Below are 18218 nucleotides of genomic sequence, written 5' to 3'. Positions count from 1 at the left end.
ATTTCTGCGGACACCTTGTCAAACTATGGCGATGAGTTCTGGCGGCATCAGTAATTCGGCGGGTAAATTTGATAAGAGCCAATCACAATGCTCTATTCATTATCCTTTGTGCTTGGATTAGGAGCCTCTACATAGCGGAGGGAGCGTTTGTGTATGTTTAAAACAGGAAGGGTAACACGTGATGGACGGGGTACCACGTTAGGTCCGCGAGGAATACTGCATTCGACGTTATTCTGTAATTGCAGAGACATCAAGAAAGCGAGAATTAACAACTTCTGGGGCACTATACAATTTCCGCAAGGTCGACTCGATTTTTATTTTTACATAGTCATGTGACGTCAGTATAAGATTGAGAACCTTGTTCGATGCACTTGCGAGGGTTTGTAGCTACACGCGCACACTTCACGGCGTTGCGTCAGTCACTCTGGGCAGTTAAGCACTGTTAGACACGTCTCTCATGAAGCAAGAGGGACAATGCACCCTGTCCTATTCTGGGAAGCGTTGAAACTTGTCTCTCTGGACCGTACCACAGCTATGCGTCATCGCGTATGGGACCACCGTGAGGGCGCCTTGGAGTTGTGTGACGTCAATATAACACTGGAAGAATTCTTACTGTATACAACAGACCCAACTTTCACCTGCAGTAGTGTGAGAGCGATGTCTCACGCTGGCTTGCGTCCTTCGGTGGTGGTGGCTGCGGTCGGGGACGGCAGCAGCGTCGGGCGTCGAGTGTGTTTTTTACTAGCAATCTTTTGTTTAAGCTATATTCCATCAATTTCACCAACCAATACGATGCTGCGAATTAAGAAAAACTACCCCATACATGTGAAGAATACTGATATAATTAATTTGCATCAGTTTTTTGTATCAATGTGGTGTTAGCGGTACACTAGTTAATGGGAGGGAGTGCGTGAGTGGGTGACAAGGAGCCGAATAGCAGGTTAAGTGCAGAACACTAGGTTAATTAACATAATTATTGTGTAAAACGCAGTACAAAATTTTAAGGGTGTGTGTGGCAAACAAGAATACGCCATAAATGGCGTTCAAAAGCATGTGAAATTCGAAAAGTGTACCAGAAAATGGTGGGAGGACATAACTAATTACCTAATTTGGTATCAGTGCTGGTAGAATAATTTAAGGTAATGGGGGTGACATGGTAAACCACAAAACAGAACAATAGGTTAAGTGCCGCCAAAGGCCTAAACATTAGGTTAAGACACCCAGAGTACAGTGCTGAACATTAGGTTATGCATCATGTTTGCTCCATGTAATCTTCTTACAAGACCTACGTGTTTGCAGACGTCTAGCAGCGAATGATGAGCAAGAGAAATCCAACACCCACAAAATGATTTTTTTTTTTATAAATAAGCAATATACCCTTGAATTTCCTGTTATGAGATCCTTCCTCTCCACCAATTTCCATATATTCCATACGATGCCTTGAATCCCCTTAAATTGTTTAAATAAACAATATTCCACACAATTTCTAAATAGTTTAATCAATATTCCATACACTAAAATGGAATACCCTCCAAATGATCGATCAACTGAGTCTTTTTCCCGCCAATTCCTAGGAAGAGGTGACGGTCGGATGACTTAGGTTAGTGGAGGTGCCCTTTTTTCCCACCTTTTTCTTAGGTCAGTAGAGGTTGCATTGTCCTGATGGAATTTCAGCTTCCCACCAGGAGAGCATGGCACTTTCCCACCAGAGAGGTTAATTAATTGAAAAGTGTACCAGAAAATTGTGGTAAAAGATAACTAATTATTTAATTTGGCATAGGCGGTAGAATAGTTTAAGGAAATGAGGGTGACATGGAAAACCATTTAACACAACAACAGGTCAAGTGCCGACAAAGGGCCAGACATTACTTTAGACACCCAGAGTACAGTGCCAAACATTAGGTTATGCAGCATGTTTGCCCCAAGTAATTGCTTCTTGCAAGACCTAGATGTTTCCAAACAACAGAGAATGATGAGAAAGACAAATCCAACCCCAAAAAAACTGAATTTCTTATAAATAAGCAATATACCCTTTCCATATATTCCATACATTGTCTAAATTGTTTAAACAATATTCCATACAGAACAATCGATTTCCCTCCAAATCACCAATCAACTGAGTCTTTTTCCCGCCATTTTCTTGGGAGGAGAGGGTGGGAGGGGAGGCAGGTTTACCAGATGGGGAGGTTAATTAGTTGGTCAACTTAATTAAGTAGTCAATCAGCTGATAGTAGTGACAGGGTGTATTCCAATAACTCAGACCTGAAAAGCCTTGAATCCCCTAATACAATGCTCCATACACAGCAATCGATTTCCCTCCAAATGACCTATCAATTGAGTCTTTTCCCGCCATTTTCTGGGGAGGAGGAGAGGGTGGGAGGGTATTGGGTTTACCAGAATGGAGAGGTAAATTAAGTAGACAATCAAACTAATAGTAGTGACAGTTTGAGGTTCCCCGATGACATTGTAATTCTGTCAGAGACAGCAAAAGACCTGGAACACCAGCTGAACGGAATGGACAGTGTCTTTAAAGGAGGATATAAGATGAACATCAACAAAAGGAAAACGAGCATAATGGAATGTAGTCGAATTAAATCGGGTGATGCTGCGGGAATTAGATTAGGAAATGAGATGCTTAAAGTAGTAAATGAGTTTTGTTATTTGGGGAGCAAAATAACTGATGATGGTCGAAGTAGAGGGGATATAAAATGTAGACTGGCAATGGCAAGGAAAGCGTTTTTGAAGAAGAGAAATTTGTTAACATCGAGTATAGATTTTTGTGTCAGGAAGTCGATTCTGAAAGTATTTGTATGGAGTGTAGCCATGTATGGAAGTGAAACGTGGACGATAAATAGTTTAGACAAGAAGACAACAGAAGCTTTCGAAATGTGGTGCAGAAGAATGCTGAAGATTAGATGGGTAGATTACATAACTAATGAGGAGGTATTGAATGTAATTGGAGAGAAGAGAAATTTGTGGCACGACTAGAAGAAGGGATAGGTTGGTAGGGCATATTCTGAGGCATCAAGGAATCACCAATTTAGTATTGAAGGGCAGCATGGAGGGTAAAAATCGTAGAGGGAGAGCAAGAGATGAGTACACTAAACAGATTCTGAAGGATGTAGGTTGCAGTAGGAACTGGGAGATGAAGACGCTTGCACAGGATAGAGTAGCATGGAGAGCTGCATCAAACCAGTCTCTGGACTGAAGACCACAACAGGGGCTATTCCAATAACTCAGACCTGAAACTGTACATTTAGCAGCAAGGGGAGATTTCCTGAGTGGGGAGAGGAGTGGGAGGGGGTGGGGAGAACAATAGGTTAAGTGCAGCAATATGTAAAACCACTTAACAGAACAATAGCCTAAGGACCTGTCAATCAAAGGAGAACAGTAGGTTAGTTCCTGTCAGTGAGAGGAGAACAATAGGTTTTCCCCTGAGTGCATACCTACCCCTGATGTAGGCAACCCACACTAACAAAATGCACCCCTTTGCCTTCTACTCTCGACGCTACACTGTGGTCATGGATCGAGGCAACCACTACTGCATTTTTCTTTTTAGAGTAAGTTTTCAAACGTAGTACCGCCAACTTCACACGTTTAGTGATCCGCTTTCCAAGTGACTGCACACAAGACAGAAGCATATGAGGGAGAGTTGGTATCTGTGGGATGTTTCCTTAGAAGGTATTTGCTTGCCCATATATAAAGGGTGAGTCACCTAACATTACCGCTGGATATATTTCGTAAACCACATCAAATACTGACGAATCGATTCCACAGACCGAACGTGGGAGAGGGGCTAGTGTAATTGGTTAATACAAACCACAAAAAAATGCACGTAAGTTTGTTTTTTAACACAAACCTACGTTTTTTTCAAATGGAACCCCGTTAGTTTTGTTAGCACATCTGAACATATAAACAAATACGTAATCAGTGCCGTTTGTTGCATTGTAAAATGTTAGTTACATTCTGAGATATTGTAACCTAAAGTTGACGTTTAAGTAGCACTCCTCCGCTGTTCGATCGCGTGTATCGGAGAGCACCGAATTACGTAGGGATCCAAAGGGAACGGTGATGGACCTTAGGTACAGAAGAGACTGGAACAGCACATTACGTCCACATGCTAACGCCTTTTTATTGCTCTTTTTCACTGACGCACATGTACATTACCATGAGGGGGGAGGTACACGTACCCACGTGGTTTTCGTTTTCGATTACGGAGTGGAATAGAGTGTGTCCCGACATGTCAGGCCAATAGATGTTCAATGTGGTGGCCATCATTTGCTGCACACAATTGCAATCTCTGGTGTAATGAATGTCGTACACGCCGCAGTACATCTGGTGTAATGTCGCCGCAGGCTGCCACAATACGTTGTTTCACATCCTCTGCGGTTGTAGGCACATCACAGTACACATTCTCCTTTAACGTGCCCCACAGAAAGAAGTCCAGAGGTGTAAGATCAGGAGAATGGGCTGGCCAATTTATGCGTCCTCCACGTCCTGTGAAACGCCCGTCGAACATCATGTCAAGGGTCAGCCTAGTGTTAATTGCGGAATGTCCAGGTGCACCATCATGCTGATACCACATACGTCGACGCGTTTGCAGTGGGACATATTCGAGCAACTTTGGCAGATCATTCTGTAGAAACTCGATGTATGTTGCAGCTGTTTGGGCCCCTGCAATGAAGTGAGGACCAATGAGGTGGTCGCCAATGATTCCGCACCATACATTTACAGTCCACGGTCGCTGTCGCTCTACCTGTCTGAGCCAGCAAGGATTGTCCACGGACCAGTAATTCATGTTCCGTAGATTCACTGCCCCGTGGTTTGTGAAACCCGCTTCATCGGTAAACAGGTAGAACTGCAACGCATTCTCTGTTAGTGCCCATTGACAGAATTGCACTCGATGATTAAAGTCATCACCATGTAATTGCTGATGTAGCGACACATGAAACGGGTCAAAGCGGTGACGATGCAGTATGCGCATGACACTACTTTGACTCAATCCACCGGCTCTCGCAACGTCCCGTGTACTCATGTGTGGGTTCATGGCAACAGCAGCTAACACACCAACTGCAGCAAGCGCTACATGCGGACACTGCGACACTTACAAGGGGAGGCCGCCAATTGTGAAATTCAGATTCGATTCATACTGCGCATAATAAAAGCTCATGGCCAGAGGTGTAATGTGGCAAAGCACCAAGATGCACATCTCAGCCGTTGTCGAGAAAATCGACAGTTAAAAGAAACTGTTGCGGTGAAATACTCTTTACGATTAATAACTATCTGCAGCGTCGTGGCGCAGCGGTAAGCGCTCAGGTTTGTAATCCGAAGGTCGCTGGATCGAATCTCGCGCCATGCAAATTTTTTTATTATTAGTTTTTTGTAATTCATATGAATTACAAAAAACTAATATATAAACTATTAACGAATTGCTTATGCATGTTGGTGAAGGCGGACCGCTCTCCAATTCTACCGCCTCCATTTTTCCGTTTGTTTCACAGGGTGTACCAAAGCTCTTACGTCCGCACAGAATTTCGACGATGTTATTAGTTGCGCTAGGGACCGCATCTACCTTCTTTCGAAGTTAGCAGGCAACTACGCTGTTATGCGGCGGCTCGTTTCGGCCCATTCAACATTCGTCCTTCAAGTGTAACGAGCGAGTAACGGAGTTTATATTTCATACCTGCCACAGCAAATTTGTGTTCGTGGGGTCTCTATTCTAATTCGAACGTTTGACTTACGCTATATGCATTCGTTTCGGAATATCGTTTCTACGTCTTCCGTTAACTATACGTGGTTAACATTATGAAGACAATTAATAACATTTGTGAAATACAACTTTGTTTGCGGAAAACATAATGATTTTCGAAGTCGCCAGTTTTTCCACGACAAACGACTTTCAACAACTTATTATATGCATAATTGTTGCAACTGATTGCCGGGAATTATATATATATATATATATATATATATATATATATATATATATATTGATTACAAAAAAACAAATAGTAAAAAACAAAGTTGCACGGCGCGAGATTCGCTCCGGCGACCTTCTGATTACGAGCCCGAGCGCTTACCGCTGCGCCACGACGCTACAGGAAATTATTACTCGTAGAGGGTATTTCACCGCAACGGTTTCTTTTAACTGTCGATTTTCTCGACAACGGCTGAGAAGTGCATCTTGGTGCTTTGCCACATTACACCTCTGGCCATGAGCTTTTATTATGCGCAGTATGAATCGAATCTGAATTTCACAATTGGCGGCCTCCCCTTGTTAGACCAAACCACAATAGTGCACTACAGCCACGCTCGTAAACACGGTCGTCATCGTAAACATGTCCCTGCAGATACTGCTCGCCGACCGTGGCCCGTGTTTGTTACAACACGCAACTGAACGTCGGAGGTTCAGCCACGAGCTGCGCAAGAAGGGCCTGCGCAGAGCGAATATACCGGAGTACTTCACTGGGGTCAGTGTTGACTACAAGCAGCAGTCCGACGTCCCGTCGGTTGGTTGGCAAGATTCGTGTCGGACGACCTCTCGTGGCCTGGCTGCCCTCTTCTACCTCGCTTTCATTGGCACCCCTCAGCAATCGCTGCGACGCACCTTGGATCCATGGAACTGCTTGCTGATAAGGGGAAGTGACATTCTGTAATCCCCATAGTGATTTGTTTCATTGACTACCAGACCTCTTTATTACTTTCTGGTTTGTACCCGACCCTTAGTGTTTTACTCGGACGGCTCTTCGGTCGTAAATATAGGCAGTAGTATTGTTCTAAGACACTAGTTGCCATTTGAAATTTTTCCCGCTATTATATTGCCTTTCCTTTCCGCTTTGTACCAGATCGTTAATGTTCTAATTTATCAGCTATTGGTCGTAAATACAACCGGAACAATTATGCTAAGTCACAGGTTGCCGTTAAACAAAAGTGGGACCTTTTAGTTAGATTTAGCTGTTAACCGGTTCAGTTCTTTGATTGTAATTGCATATCTCAATCATTAGTTGTAATCTGAACAACCTGTTGTACTAAGCTGTTCATTACTGTGTTTGAAAGATCAGGTCATTATTGGTGTATTTTAACTGCATCTTGAGGTTTCGCTGAGTGAGTTCTCTTGCAATATGTGTTCACAGGAAATCGTTTTAAGACGTTCCTTCAGAGTGATCTTAATAACTGACAATCAGTTTAACTTTGAAACTATTAAGGGCCAACTGTCACCAGGGCTTTAGTCAGAATAAAATTGTCGGAAGGGACGGGTTGTGATCCAGTCGCACCTTGGTTGCCGATTGAAATTAAGAGGTTGGTTGCTTTGAAGTAAGCCTTATCATTATCATATTGTTCGCTAATCTTTCCACATACAGCTTTCAAATTAAATTGATTCACTTTGTCATCAATGGTGCTTATGTAGTTTTCATGTGTTGTAGAAGGGCATTTAATAACACAGACCGTGTGCAGCGCGGTAGTAAAGACCGCTGCAGGTACGGTGGTATTGTAATCATTGTCATATTGTTTGCTGTTTTGCTATACAGCCCTTCAGATTTCTTTGGGAAAGATTAAAATCCTATTCAACTTGAGGCTTAAGATCAAAAGAATTTTGCAAATTTCTTCATTTTGTTAAGGAAACTGTTATGGTTAAATGCTTCGATTATCTGTAAAACACAGTTTATATATTGTTAAATAAAAAGGTTGTGTGAAAAGGAAGTTATATTGCTGGGTCCTCCCTTCCACATTTTGCTTAATTCCAGTAATAACCTCGTATCAGTATCTGCGGTAATGCCAGCACAGGGGTTTCTGATGTTCAAATGGCTCTAAGCACTATGGGACATAACATCTGAGGTCATCAGTCCCCTAGACGTAGAACTACTTAAACCTAACTAACCTAAGGACATCACACACATCGATGCCCGAGGCAGGATTCGAACCTGCGACCGCAGCAGCCGCGTGGTTCCGGACTGAACAACTTGGCCACAGCGACTGGCACGTTTGTTATGTTGTCGACCACATCTTCATGGCCTGTCGACGTTTGCTGGTACACCTCATCTCTTAAACATCCCCACAGAAAGAAATCCGGCGACATCAATTCCGGTGACCTTGAAACGTCCCCTTTGAACATTTATACAAGACTGTGTTTAAACTGACACACAATATTTTTAGCGCAACGCAATCTGACTTTCAAAAATCCCTACAAAAGAATGGCCCTGACTAACATTAACCTATACGTTTCACAAATCACTTACCTCACAAAAATCTTGGTTACTCGAACTACTGCAATACAGCCAGCGCCACTACTGCCAGCTACATAAAAGATTCAAACTACGGAAGGCACTAACTACTGATAGGCATAGTTAGCCAATGAAAGATTTTAATAGAGAACAAGCAATGTATTTACCTTACTAGTGTTCAAAAGTCATAATATATATAGCAGTTCATGACAACCAGTCTTACAAATTTCAAAACTCCGCCATCTCTCTCCCCACATCCACCACTGCTGGCGGCTCACCTCCAACTGCGCAACGCTACGCGCTGTTAACATCCAACTGCCCAACACTACAATGGCAGACAACAATGCAAACTAGCCACAGACTGCACACAGCACAGCCAGTGATTTTCATACAGAGCGCTACGTGGCGTTACCAATAAAAAAACCTAAACAGCCTACTTACATAGCCCCAATGCTCCCCACAAAAAATTTTACAAATTGTTTTGAGCAGTGGCCAATACAGATTTGTAAAAAATTTTTCATAATCATAATTATAATAACAAAGAAATCAAATGCACACACTTATTGATACAATGTTGGTCAAAAGCTAAAATTTTCTCACAGTCCATAAAGACAGTCCTGATCATTGATCACAGTAAAATTGCAGTGTTTTTTTTTTTTCTCAAAGTCTGAGCAGTAAAGGAGAATGCACACGGAAGTAGTGGATTTCCATGCAGTCTTGAAGAAGAAGTGTTGTCCTTCCAATGGAAAGACAGTGCTTACTCTTGACATGCAGACAGGTAGTGGGCCACAACAGAGTAAACCCACACCAGTGTCATTCGAAGTTTTGAAGAATACTGGTATGTAGGTCATCACAGAGCAGACCCACTGTAGTCCTGGTAGAGATTACGGTATTGGTGGGCCATCAAAGATGCAGACCCACTATAGTCCTTGTAGAGATAATGGTATTGGTGGGCCATCAAAGATGCAGACCCACTGTAGTCCTTGTAGAGAGGGCCAGCAGCCATCTGTTGCAACTGTGCAGGTGCACAATCACCATCGAAAAGTCTTGCGGACAATATAGCAAGTCCATAAACCACCACTTGTGCACTCACAAAGTTTTTGGAATTGTCCTTAGAACCAGCAATGCTGTTAACCAGTCCCTTGCTGAATTATTAACACACGTGCAAACACTATCAGTCCCTACTTCTCACATATTGTCCATATACTATGACCAACAGAAATGTGTGCAGTGAAATGAATGTTTACAAGTTACTTAATTTGATGAACTGGTGTCAATTACAATTTTATAACATAAGAATACAATAACAAAGCTACAAAATACATCATTAAATAACATAACAATACAGATAACATTTGTAGTAATACAGGCTTTACAAAAGAATAGAAATATACATATACATCAGTGTTATAGGAATTATGACATAAGTACATACATAAAGATCAGAAGAACTTTTGAAACATCACCTTCATATGTGAGCAACAAAACAGAATAAATAATGTCTAAACATCTTTACAAAGTAAATAACATAGTATTAGAAAAATTCTACAACATAGCTCTCATCAGCTAAACACATAAAGACAGGAAAAACACAAATACAGAAGGGTACACAAACATATAGAGGGATGACACAAAAGGAAAGGACAGGGTTTGTTTTACTGCAGTATTTTGCATGGAGATCTCCTTTCATTCATCATTATTCCCAAAAAGTCCTATCTAAGCCTGCTTTCTGTATTCTGTTCACATTCTCTGTCAAAAATAGTTTTTCTCCACTGTACACTACCTTTTTTTCTTTGGCCAAACCATTTTCTTATAGCTTCTCAATGCATTTCTTCTAATTCACCATAGTTATTTTCTTATATAGCTAACTTAAATCTACTGAGCTCAGATATATATGCCAAGGGATGAGGTAATGCAGCAGCACATAACAAATTAACACAAACAGCAATGACAAAAAAATTCTAATTGGCAAAGCAGGCAGCACTAAAATAAATTATCAGAGCAATTGCAATATTACAACTAATATAAGGCAATGTGCAGCAAACAATAAAAACAAATCAGTAGTAAAACTGGCTTAACAGAGTAATACAAAGTCAAATTCAGTAACACTATGCCTGGCAAGCAGCAGCAGCAAATGCAATAACTTATACCTAAGCATGACAAAGCTCAAGCAGAAATAATAGTACACTAAAGACAACAATGCAGATAAGGGAAATGTCTGTTCACATCTTAATATCTATGTCATTAAAGTGGTGCACCACAAAAACTAACTCTACAAAAAAATGCCAAGTACTTGAAAAGAAAATTATATATGCAGTTACTGTTATTAGTCCCTTCTTATTGTTCTTTCCATTCCAATAGCTCCTTTTTCGAAGAATGTGGATCATAAAGTAATTATTTAATAGATCTGTTGACAGAAAGTGTTCACATTAGCAAATGCATTTAATTTCATTTTATAAAACCAATGCTGCAACACAGCTGGAAATCAGATATTAAACAAAATGAGCAATCTCTCAACTAGAAAGACAATAGATGTAAAATGTTTCTCATCATTTCTTTAGGCATTTTAGTAAATAACATAAATTAAGAGCTCCACAGTGAAATCATATGTTTTCAAGTTTGAGCGTGTTGTATTTGCGATGCTTTCTACAAAGAAATGTCAATAGCGAGGATAATGGCCTCTCCTTTTTTTTTTCTCCACCTGTGCCTCTGAAAGGCACACACTAATGGCTTTTTTCCAGGCGATTGTCGCGCAGCTGGGTGCCCACGACGCATTACGTGAAGGTGGTCACTTAACTTTCTTACCGAAATATTTACGACACCAGTTTGCACTACAGTGACAGTCTCATATAAAAATTTCACAGGTCGAGAATTTGCGTTACAAATGTGTAGAAACAAGATCCTGTAAATATAACAGTGTCCAAAAATTTTCGCCCGCATTGTGATACATTTATGCATTTGCACACGTTTCATAACTCTTAAAGTACGATCCTTTTTCACAAGTCAGAGTCCCTAACCACTACTCATTATTCCATACGTTATTACACATATACATATTCGTCGACACTTCTTCAATATTTCATCATAATAAATAAGTAGCATAATCAAATTCCATATATAGCATCAGCTTATCGATCATAAACATACCTCAACAGCATAATACACATCGTTGTCGTAATAATAACATCATAACACCTCAGTCAAATCTCAAAAACGTCGTAGCTTCCTGCAATAATTTCAAAACCTAAAAAAAAAAATTCTCTGCTCATTTAAATAGTGTCATCTACCTCAAACGTACTTTAAAAATCATGATGCCATGCTCTGATAGTATCACAGTGATTCCGAAAAAATATGAACAGTTCACACAGTACAGACAAAGTACAATTTCGTAAGTGTGAAATTATCCAACTGTGTAATTGCGTAAACATGTGTCACTGATGTAGTAAAATAAATATTTGTCTCTCTCAGTTAAAAGATCAGATAGCTGTGTAATTTATGTGTTAGAGAAATATGATACCGATCTGTTAAGTTGTATAAGCAAATACCATATTAGCTAGGGCTCCTCGTGCTTGCCAAACACATGATACACAAAGTAAGCACGTACCCCCCTGAGGATTAATGTAATTATGCCCTCAGGTGTTACAGATTGCAGCAATGGAATGAAATGTATCACGGAAAACTTTCTTTGTAATTCAAAAATCTTTAAAAATAAATGTTTTAAGTACAAAATTAATCACTCAAATGCGTGTCCTGTAGCGCTAAATGTGCGTCTTGCTGTAAGATAATTCTGTGGAACTGTCGTAGTTATCGTCCTCTGTAAGCAAAGTTCTGCTGAAGTCAATGTACTTACCTCACCATAAACTAAAGTGAAATCCTTTGCGTATAGATACCGTAGTTATTATGTACCTTACCATGATCAAGAAAGTACTATAATGTCACGTATTGTTGTGCTACGAAAAAGGCTGTCTCATTGTAGCTATACCACAAAAGTTACTACTAAAACATGTTTTACTTTCCAGAATAATACAGAAAAACTGTGCAGATATAAAACAGATACAGCGCAAAAGCAACATTGTAAATTGTCACTCATTAGTAGCGTCGTGATAAAATCGTGTAGCTGTCACATAAACTAACCACTGTGTCATCTGGTATTTCACAGAAAGTACTTTAAATCCAAAATGTATTTTCAAGTAAACCAAAATGTTGCATTAAAATCTCATTAGCAGTACTGGTAAATGTTCTAAGTATGTGAGCCTTATAGTCGTTATGTAATCGTGCAACTAACAAGCAAGAATGTACACACACAATAACACTGTGTCGTCTGTTCAATATAACAATGCATTCGTAATTACTGTCTAAATATGTTCCCTAGGTTCTAGACTGTATAGTTAACTTTAGAACATAATTACATGTTAACAGTTTCTCAGTGTGACAAATTGTACTAGTAGCGTGAAGTGAAAAATTTTATGGCAAAGGCTAAGTTAAAAAGCAGATTATCTTTCAATAAACGGTTTTATATGTGGAATGTGGTGCAATCCTTTACCCTTTCTACTACGCAGAGTTTCAACTTCAACGCAATTATCATGTGGTATACGTCGGTAAAGAATACTGGAATTTTGCTCAAGGTTAGCGTCTATGTTATTTTTCTCTGAGCCAGCCGGCGAACGTGGCTGCCTGCGGTGCGAGTCATTGTCTGTTTCTTTGTTGGCGCGCGTCGTTACTGGGATTAGGAGACCTAACTTCTACAAATTCACCTTGTCGAGAGTGCCCTGCTCTGTTTGAATCTCGCCAGTTCTGATGCAATTCAGGTCTGTCGTTTTGTCGGTAGTTTACATAGTTTCTTGTTTGTCGGTCATGTGGTGGAGAATTTCTCCCAGAATCGTAACTGCGTGGTGGACCGTTGCGTCTGAAGTTATTCTGTCTCCCATGATAATAATAGTTCTGGTTGCCATATTGTCTGTTTCTACGACTGTCTCTGTTATAATCATTAATATGGAAAAGCGATCTTTCTCTGTAACAGTTATTCTGCCAACGGTTGTCATACGGATGGTGTCTGTTTGGGTCACGATTTGTGTTGTGAGAATAGCCTTGTCGTGTCCAGTTATTATTTCTTTCATCGCGAAATTGCGACGGATGTAACCTGTAATTGTTGTGTTCCTGTTTTCGCGTTCCGCGATTGTCAGTGTCAATTTTTAATTCTTGTAAAAGTCCCTGAAAAGCTTCAATGTCGTCTTTGCAACGTCCTACTAAAATAATATGTCGTAAAGGTTCAGGCAATTTGATTAAGCAAATGCGGATGAGTTCTGAGGGGCTGTATGGGTTTGAATGATACTGATTCTTATGTAACATGTCTTCAAAATATTTCACAAGACTGGAAAATTCAGATTGTTCGAAATGTTTCATCATTATGATGCTATGTTTTACTCGGTCTTGTGTAGCTTGAGACCAATATGCTGAGAGGAAGGCATGGTAAAATTCTCCTTCACTGTGACAATCGTGAATGACCGATCGCATTCTCACAGCTGGTTCATTCTCTAAATAGCCACACATTCTAATGACCAGTTGGGAGGTAAACAATGAGAGAATTGATGGAGCCACGCTTGTGGATGAATGTCGTTGCCAGAATTCTTAAATGTTTTAAATTTACGTGTAGTAATGAACAGCTTATAGTCAAAATCATCATGTCGGCGAGTCGCACATCGGTCATTGTTTCGTCGTTTCAGCGGTTCCATTTCAAAATCCAATGCGCCTTGCCAATTTCTTTCATAATTTCCGAAGTGTCCTGTGTTATTATTTTGTGGTTATTTCGTATTTCTATGTCCCTCTTCCCGTACTGGAGCACGAGTGTCCTCTGAAATATATAGTTCTTGTATTACTTGTGCCAACTGATCTCGTGCTTCCCGGATTTCTCTTTTGTACTGTGTATTGATTTGATTTTGATTTTGTTTGAATTTTCTAATTTGTTCATACTCTTCAGTGTCCGTGAAGGCTACAGGTCTTGTGTAATTCAGTCATCATCTACCTTTGTAGATAAGTTAGTGAACTGATCTGAAAGTTCGGCTACTTTATTCGTTAGTGAAATTATTTCCTCTGTGTGTTTTTCTGAACCAAGTTTCAGAGTGTCCATTTGTGTTGAAATCGTATCTACTGTGTCCTTTAAATTTTCCTGAGTTTTTGCTAGTTGCGTAACCGAATCGGTAGATGCAACTGAGTCAATTTTAGCTTGCAAGGTGTCGTGATTTTCATGAACAATAGGTTGCAGTTTTTTTATGGCTGCTTCGTGATTCTGTAATGCATTTTCATGACGCGAAAAAATAGGTTGGAAATGCTCACAAATTTGTGTTTTTACGTCATTACAGACTTTTTGACATTTCGATTCAATGTTATGTAACTCAGTACTTAAATCTTCACGTGTTTGTTCAAGTTTGGTGTCTAACTTTTGAAGATTTTGTTCCATTGTGTCTAACTTTTGAAGATATTGTTCCATTGTGTCTATCTTTTGAAGCTTTTGTCACATTTGTTGCATTAATTGTAATAACAATGCACTGGTGTCTGAAACATGTTCCTCAGTGCTTTTCGGCAGTGAATTTGCACCAGCAACATTCACATTTTGACAAGCGGAAAATGTGTCTTGACTCATTTGAGAAAACGGTGAGAACCCAAAACCTGAGTCTACAGTATTTGCAATATTGTGTTCTGTCATTCCCGATTCCTGAGGCAAGCTGTTGCCGACCGATCGATCGATAATGCTTCCCTGTTCACTACCCGTTTCACTGTCTACACCATTATTTGACGCCCGCTCCATTTCCCTATGCACAGCTACCAAATTACTACTTTGAATGTCTGTTAATTCATTACCCAGTGGTGCTGATAAGCTACGCTCGTCGTCACTATTATTTCTCAGTTTGCTTTGGAGCCTAGTGTTACGTTTTTCACACGCCATTATTGTCACAATATTTCACACGATAACACAGAAAAGCGCAATTTGAAGAGCAAAATAAGAAAACACATTAACATAGCACTGAAAATAATATCTAGTTAATTGCAAGCGCAGCTGCGAAATACTTGGTGCAAATCTACATGCATGCCACAACAACAATGAAAGACTGCTACTACAAAGGAGATTCTCTCTACAATTACACGCTAGCAATAAACAAAAGTTACACTAATTACACAAACTACAAGAAAAAGTCAGAAGATTCCAGTGAGGTATCCTCGGCTAAGGGTCGACATATGGAACGTCCTCTTTGAACATTTATACAAGACTGTGTTTAAACTGATGCACAATATTTTTAGCGCAATGCAATCTGACTTTCAAAAATCCCTACAATAGAGTGGCCCTGACTAACATTAACCTATACGTTTCACAAATCACTTACCTCACAAAAATCTTGGTTACTCGAACTACTGCAATACGGCCAGCGCCACTACTGCCAGCTACATAAAAGATTCAAACTACGGAAGGCACTAACTACTGATAGGCATAGTTAGCAAATGAAAGATTTTAATAGAGAACAAACAATGTATTTACCTTACTAGTGTTCAAAAGTCATAATACACTCCTGGAAATTGAAATAAGAACACCGTGAATTCATTGTCCCAGGAAGGGGAAACTTTATTGACACATTCCTGGGGTCAGATGCATCACATGATCACACTGACAGAACCACAGGCACATAGACACAGGCAACAGAGCATGCACAATGTCGGCACTAGTACAGTGTATATCCACCTTTCGCAGCAATGCAGGCTGCTATTCTCCCATGGAGACGATCGTAGAGATGCTGGATGTAGTCCTGTGGAACGGCTTGCCATGCCATTTCCACCTGGCGCCTCAGTTGGACCAGCGTTCGTGCTGGACGTGCAGACCGCGTGAGACGACGCTTCATCCAGTCCCAAACATGCTCAATGGGGGACAGATCCGGAGATCTTGCTGGCCAGGGTAGTTGACTTACACCTTCTAGAGCACGTTGGGTGGCACGGGATACATGCGGACGTGCATTGTCCTGTTGGAACAGCAAGTTCCCTTGCCGGTCTAGGAATGGTAGAACGATGGGTTCGATGACGGTTTGGATGTACCGTGCACTATTCAGTGTCCCCTCGACGATCACCAGTGGTGTACGGCCAGTGTAGGAGATCGCTCCCCACACCATGATGCCGGGTGTTGGCCCTGTGTGCCTCGGTCGTATGCAGTCCTGATTGTGGCGCTCACCTGCACGGCGCCAAACACGCATACGACCATCATTGGCACCAAGGCAGAAGCGACTCTCATCGCTGAAGACGACACGTCTCCATTCGTCCCTCCATTCACGCCTGTCGCGACACCACTGGAGGCGGGCTGCACGATGTTGGGGCGTGAGCGGAAGACGGCCTAACGGTGTGCGGGACCGTAGCCCAGCTTCATGGAGACGGTTGCGAATGGTCCTCGCCGATACCCCAGGAGCAACAGTGTCCATAATTTGCTGGGAAGTGGCGGTGCGGTCCCCTACGGCACTGCGTAGGATCCTACGGTCTTGGCGTGCATCCGTGCGTCGCTGCGGTCCGGTCCCAGGTCGACGGGCACGTGCACCTTCCGCCGACCACTGGCGACAACATCGATGTACTGTGGAGACCTCACGCCCCACGTGTTGAGGAATTCGGCGGTACGTCCACCCGGCCTCCCGCATGCCCACTATACGCCCTCTCTCAAAGTCCGTCAACTGCACATACGGTTCACGTCCACGCTGTCGCGGCATGCTACCAGTGTTAAAGACTGCGATGGAACTCCGTATGCCACGGCAAACTGGCTGACACTGAAGGCGGCGGTGCACAAATGCTGCGCAGCTAGCGCCATTCGACGGCCAACACCGCGGTTCCTGGTGTGTCCGCTGTGCCGTGCGTGTGATCATTGCTTGTACAGCCCTCTCGCAGTGTCCGGAGCAAGTATGGTGGGTCTGACACACCGGTGTCAGTGTGTTCTTTTTTCCATTTCCAGGAGTGTATATATAGCAGTTCATGACAACCAGTCTTACAAATTTCAAAACTCCGCCATCTCTCTCCCCACATCCACCACTGCTGGCGGCTCACCTCCAACTGCGCAACGCTACGCGCTGTTAACATCCAGCTGCCCAACACTACAATGGCAGACAACAATGCAAACTAGCCACAGACTGCACACAGCACAGCAAGTGATTTTCATACAGAGCGCTACGTGGCGTTACCAATAAGAAAACCTAAACAACCTACTTACAACCTAACCAATTAATAAGGTCACCTCTGCCGATCCATCAACAAGTGTAAACACGGTCTAATACGTCCCGTGCTTCAATTGCGTAGTGCACTGGGCAACTGTCACGCTGAATCCACACACGTTCTCGAACGTCCAGGGCAACATCTTGTAGTAGTGCCGGTACTTCTTTTTCTAGAATCCTTCGATATTTGTGTCATATCATTGAGCCGTCGATACAATGCGGACAGTTAGTTTGTTCCCGATGATACCACACCATGCATTAATTGATCAAGAACGTTATGATAGTGAACTTGCCGTAACACTCTAGTAACGCATGATGTGTCGGTTAACGCTACCACGGTTTGTGAATGTCGACTCATCGGAAAATAATACCTCGGCAAAGAAACATAAATAGGCTGTTGAAACTGGCACTGTGAAGTTCTTGACGCAGTGAGTCGTGGTATGAAGGGTACTTACGACGGTGCAGTATTGTGACAATGCTACCTAGGCACATGCCGAGATCAAGGTGTAATTGCCGGTCACTTATCCGTGGTTTGTGGTGCACTGCCCCTAGTACAGCTATTTCATTAGCTTCTCCTGATACATGTTTGCTTCGTTTCCTTTGTCCGGTCTCTACGCTACCATTAGACATAAAGGCGTTCACAATCTTCTAAAAGGATGAACGGGAGCGAGTTTTCTTTGGAAAACGCTCGGCATACAAGGCAACAGCAGCCTCAACATTTCTCCTACGTTCTCCGAAAATCAAGATCATTTCAGTTTTTCCTTCT

Source organism: Schistocerca nitens, chromosome 2, assembly GCF_023898315.1.
Source record: "Schistocerca nitens isolate TAMUIC-IGC-003100 chromosome 2, iqSchNite1.1, whole genome shotgun sequence".
In the NCBI taxonomy this organism is placed as follows: Eukaryota; Metazoa; Arthropoda; class Insecta; order Orthoptera; family Acrididae; genus Schistocerca; species Schistocerca nitens.
This window is presented reverse-complemented; position numbering follows the sequence as displayed.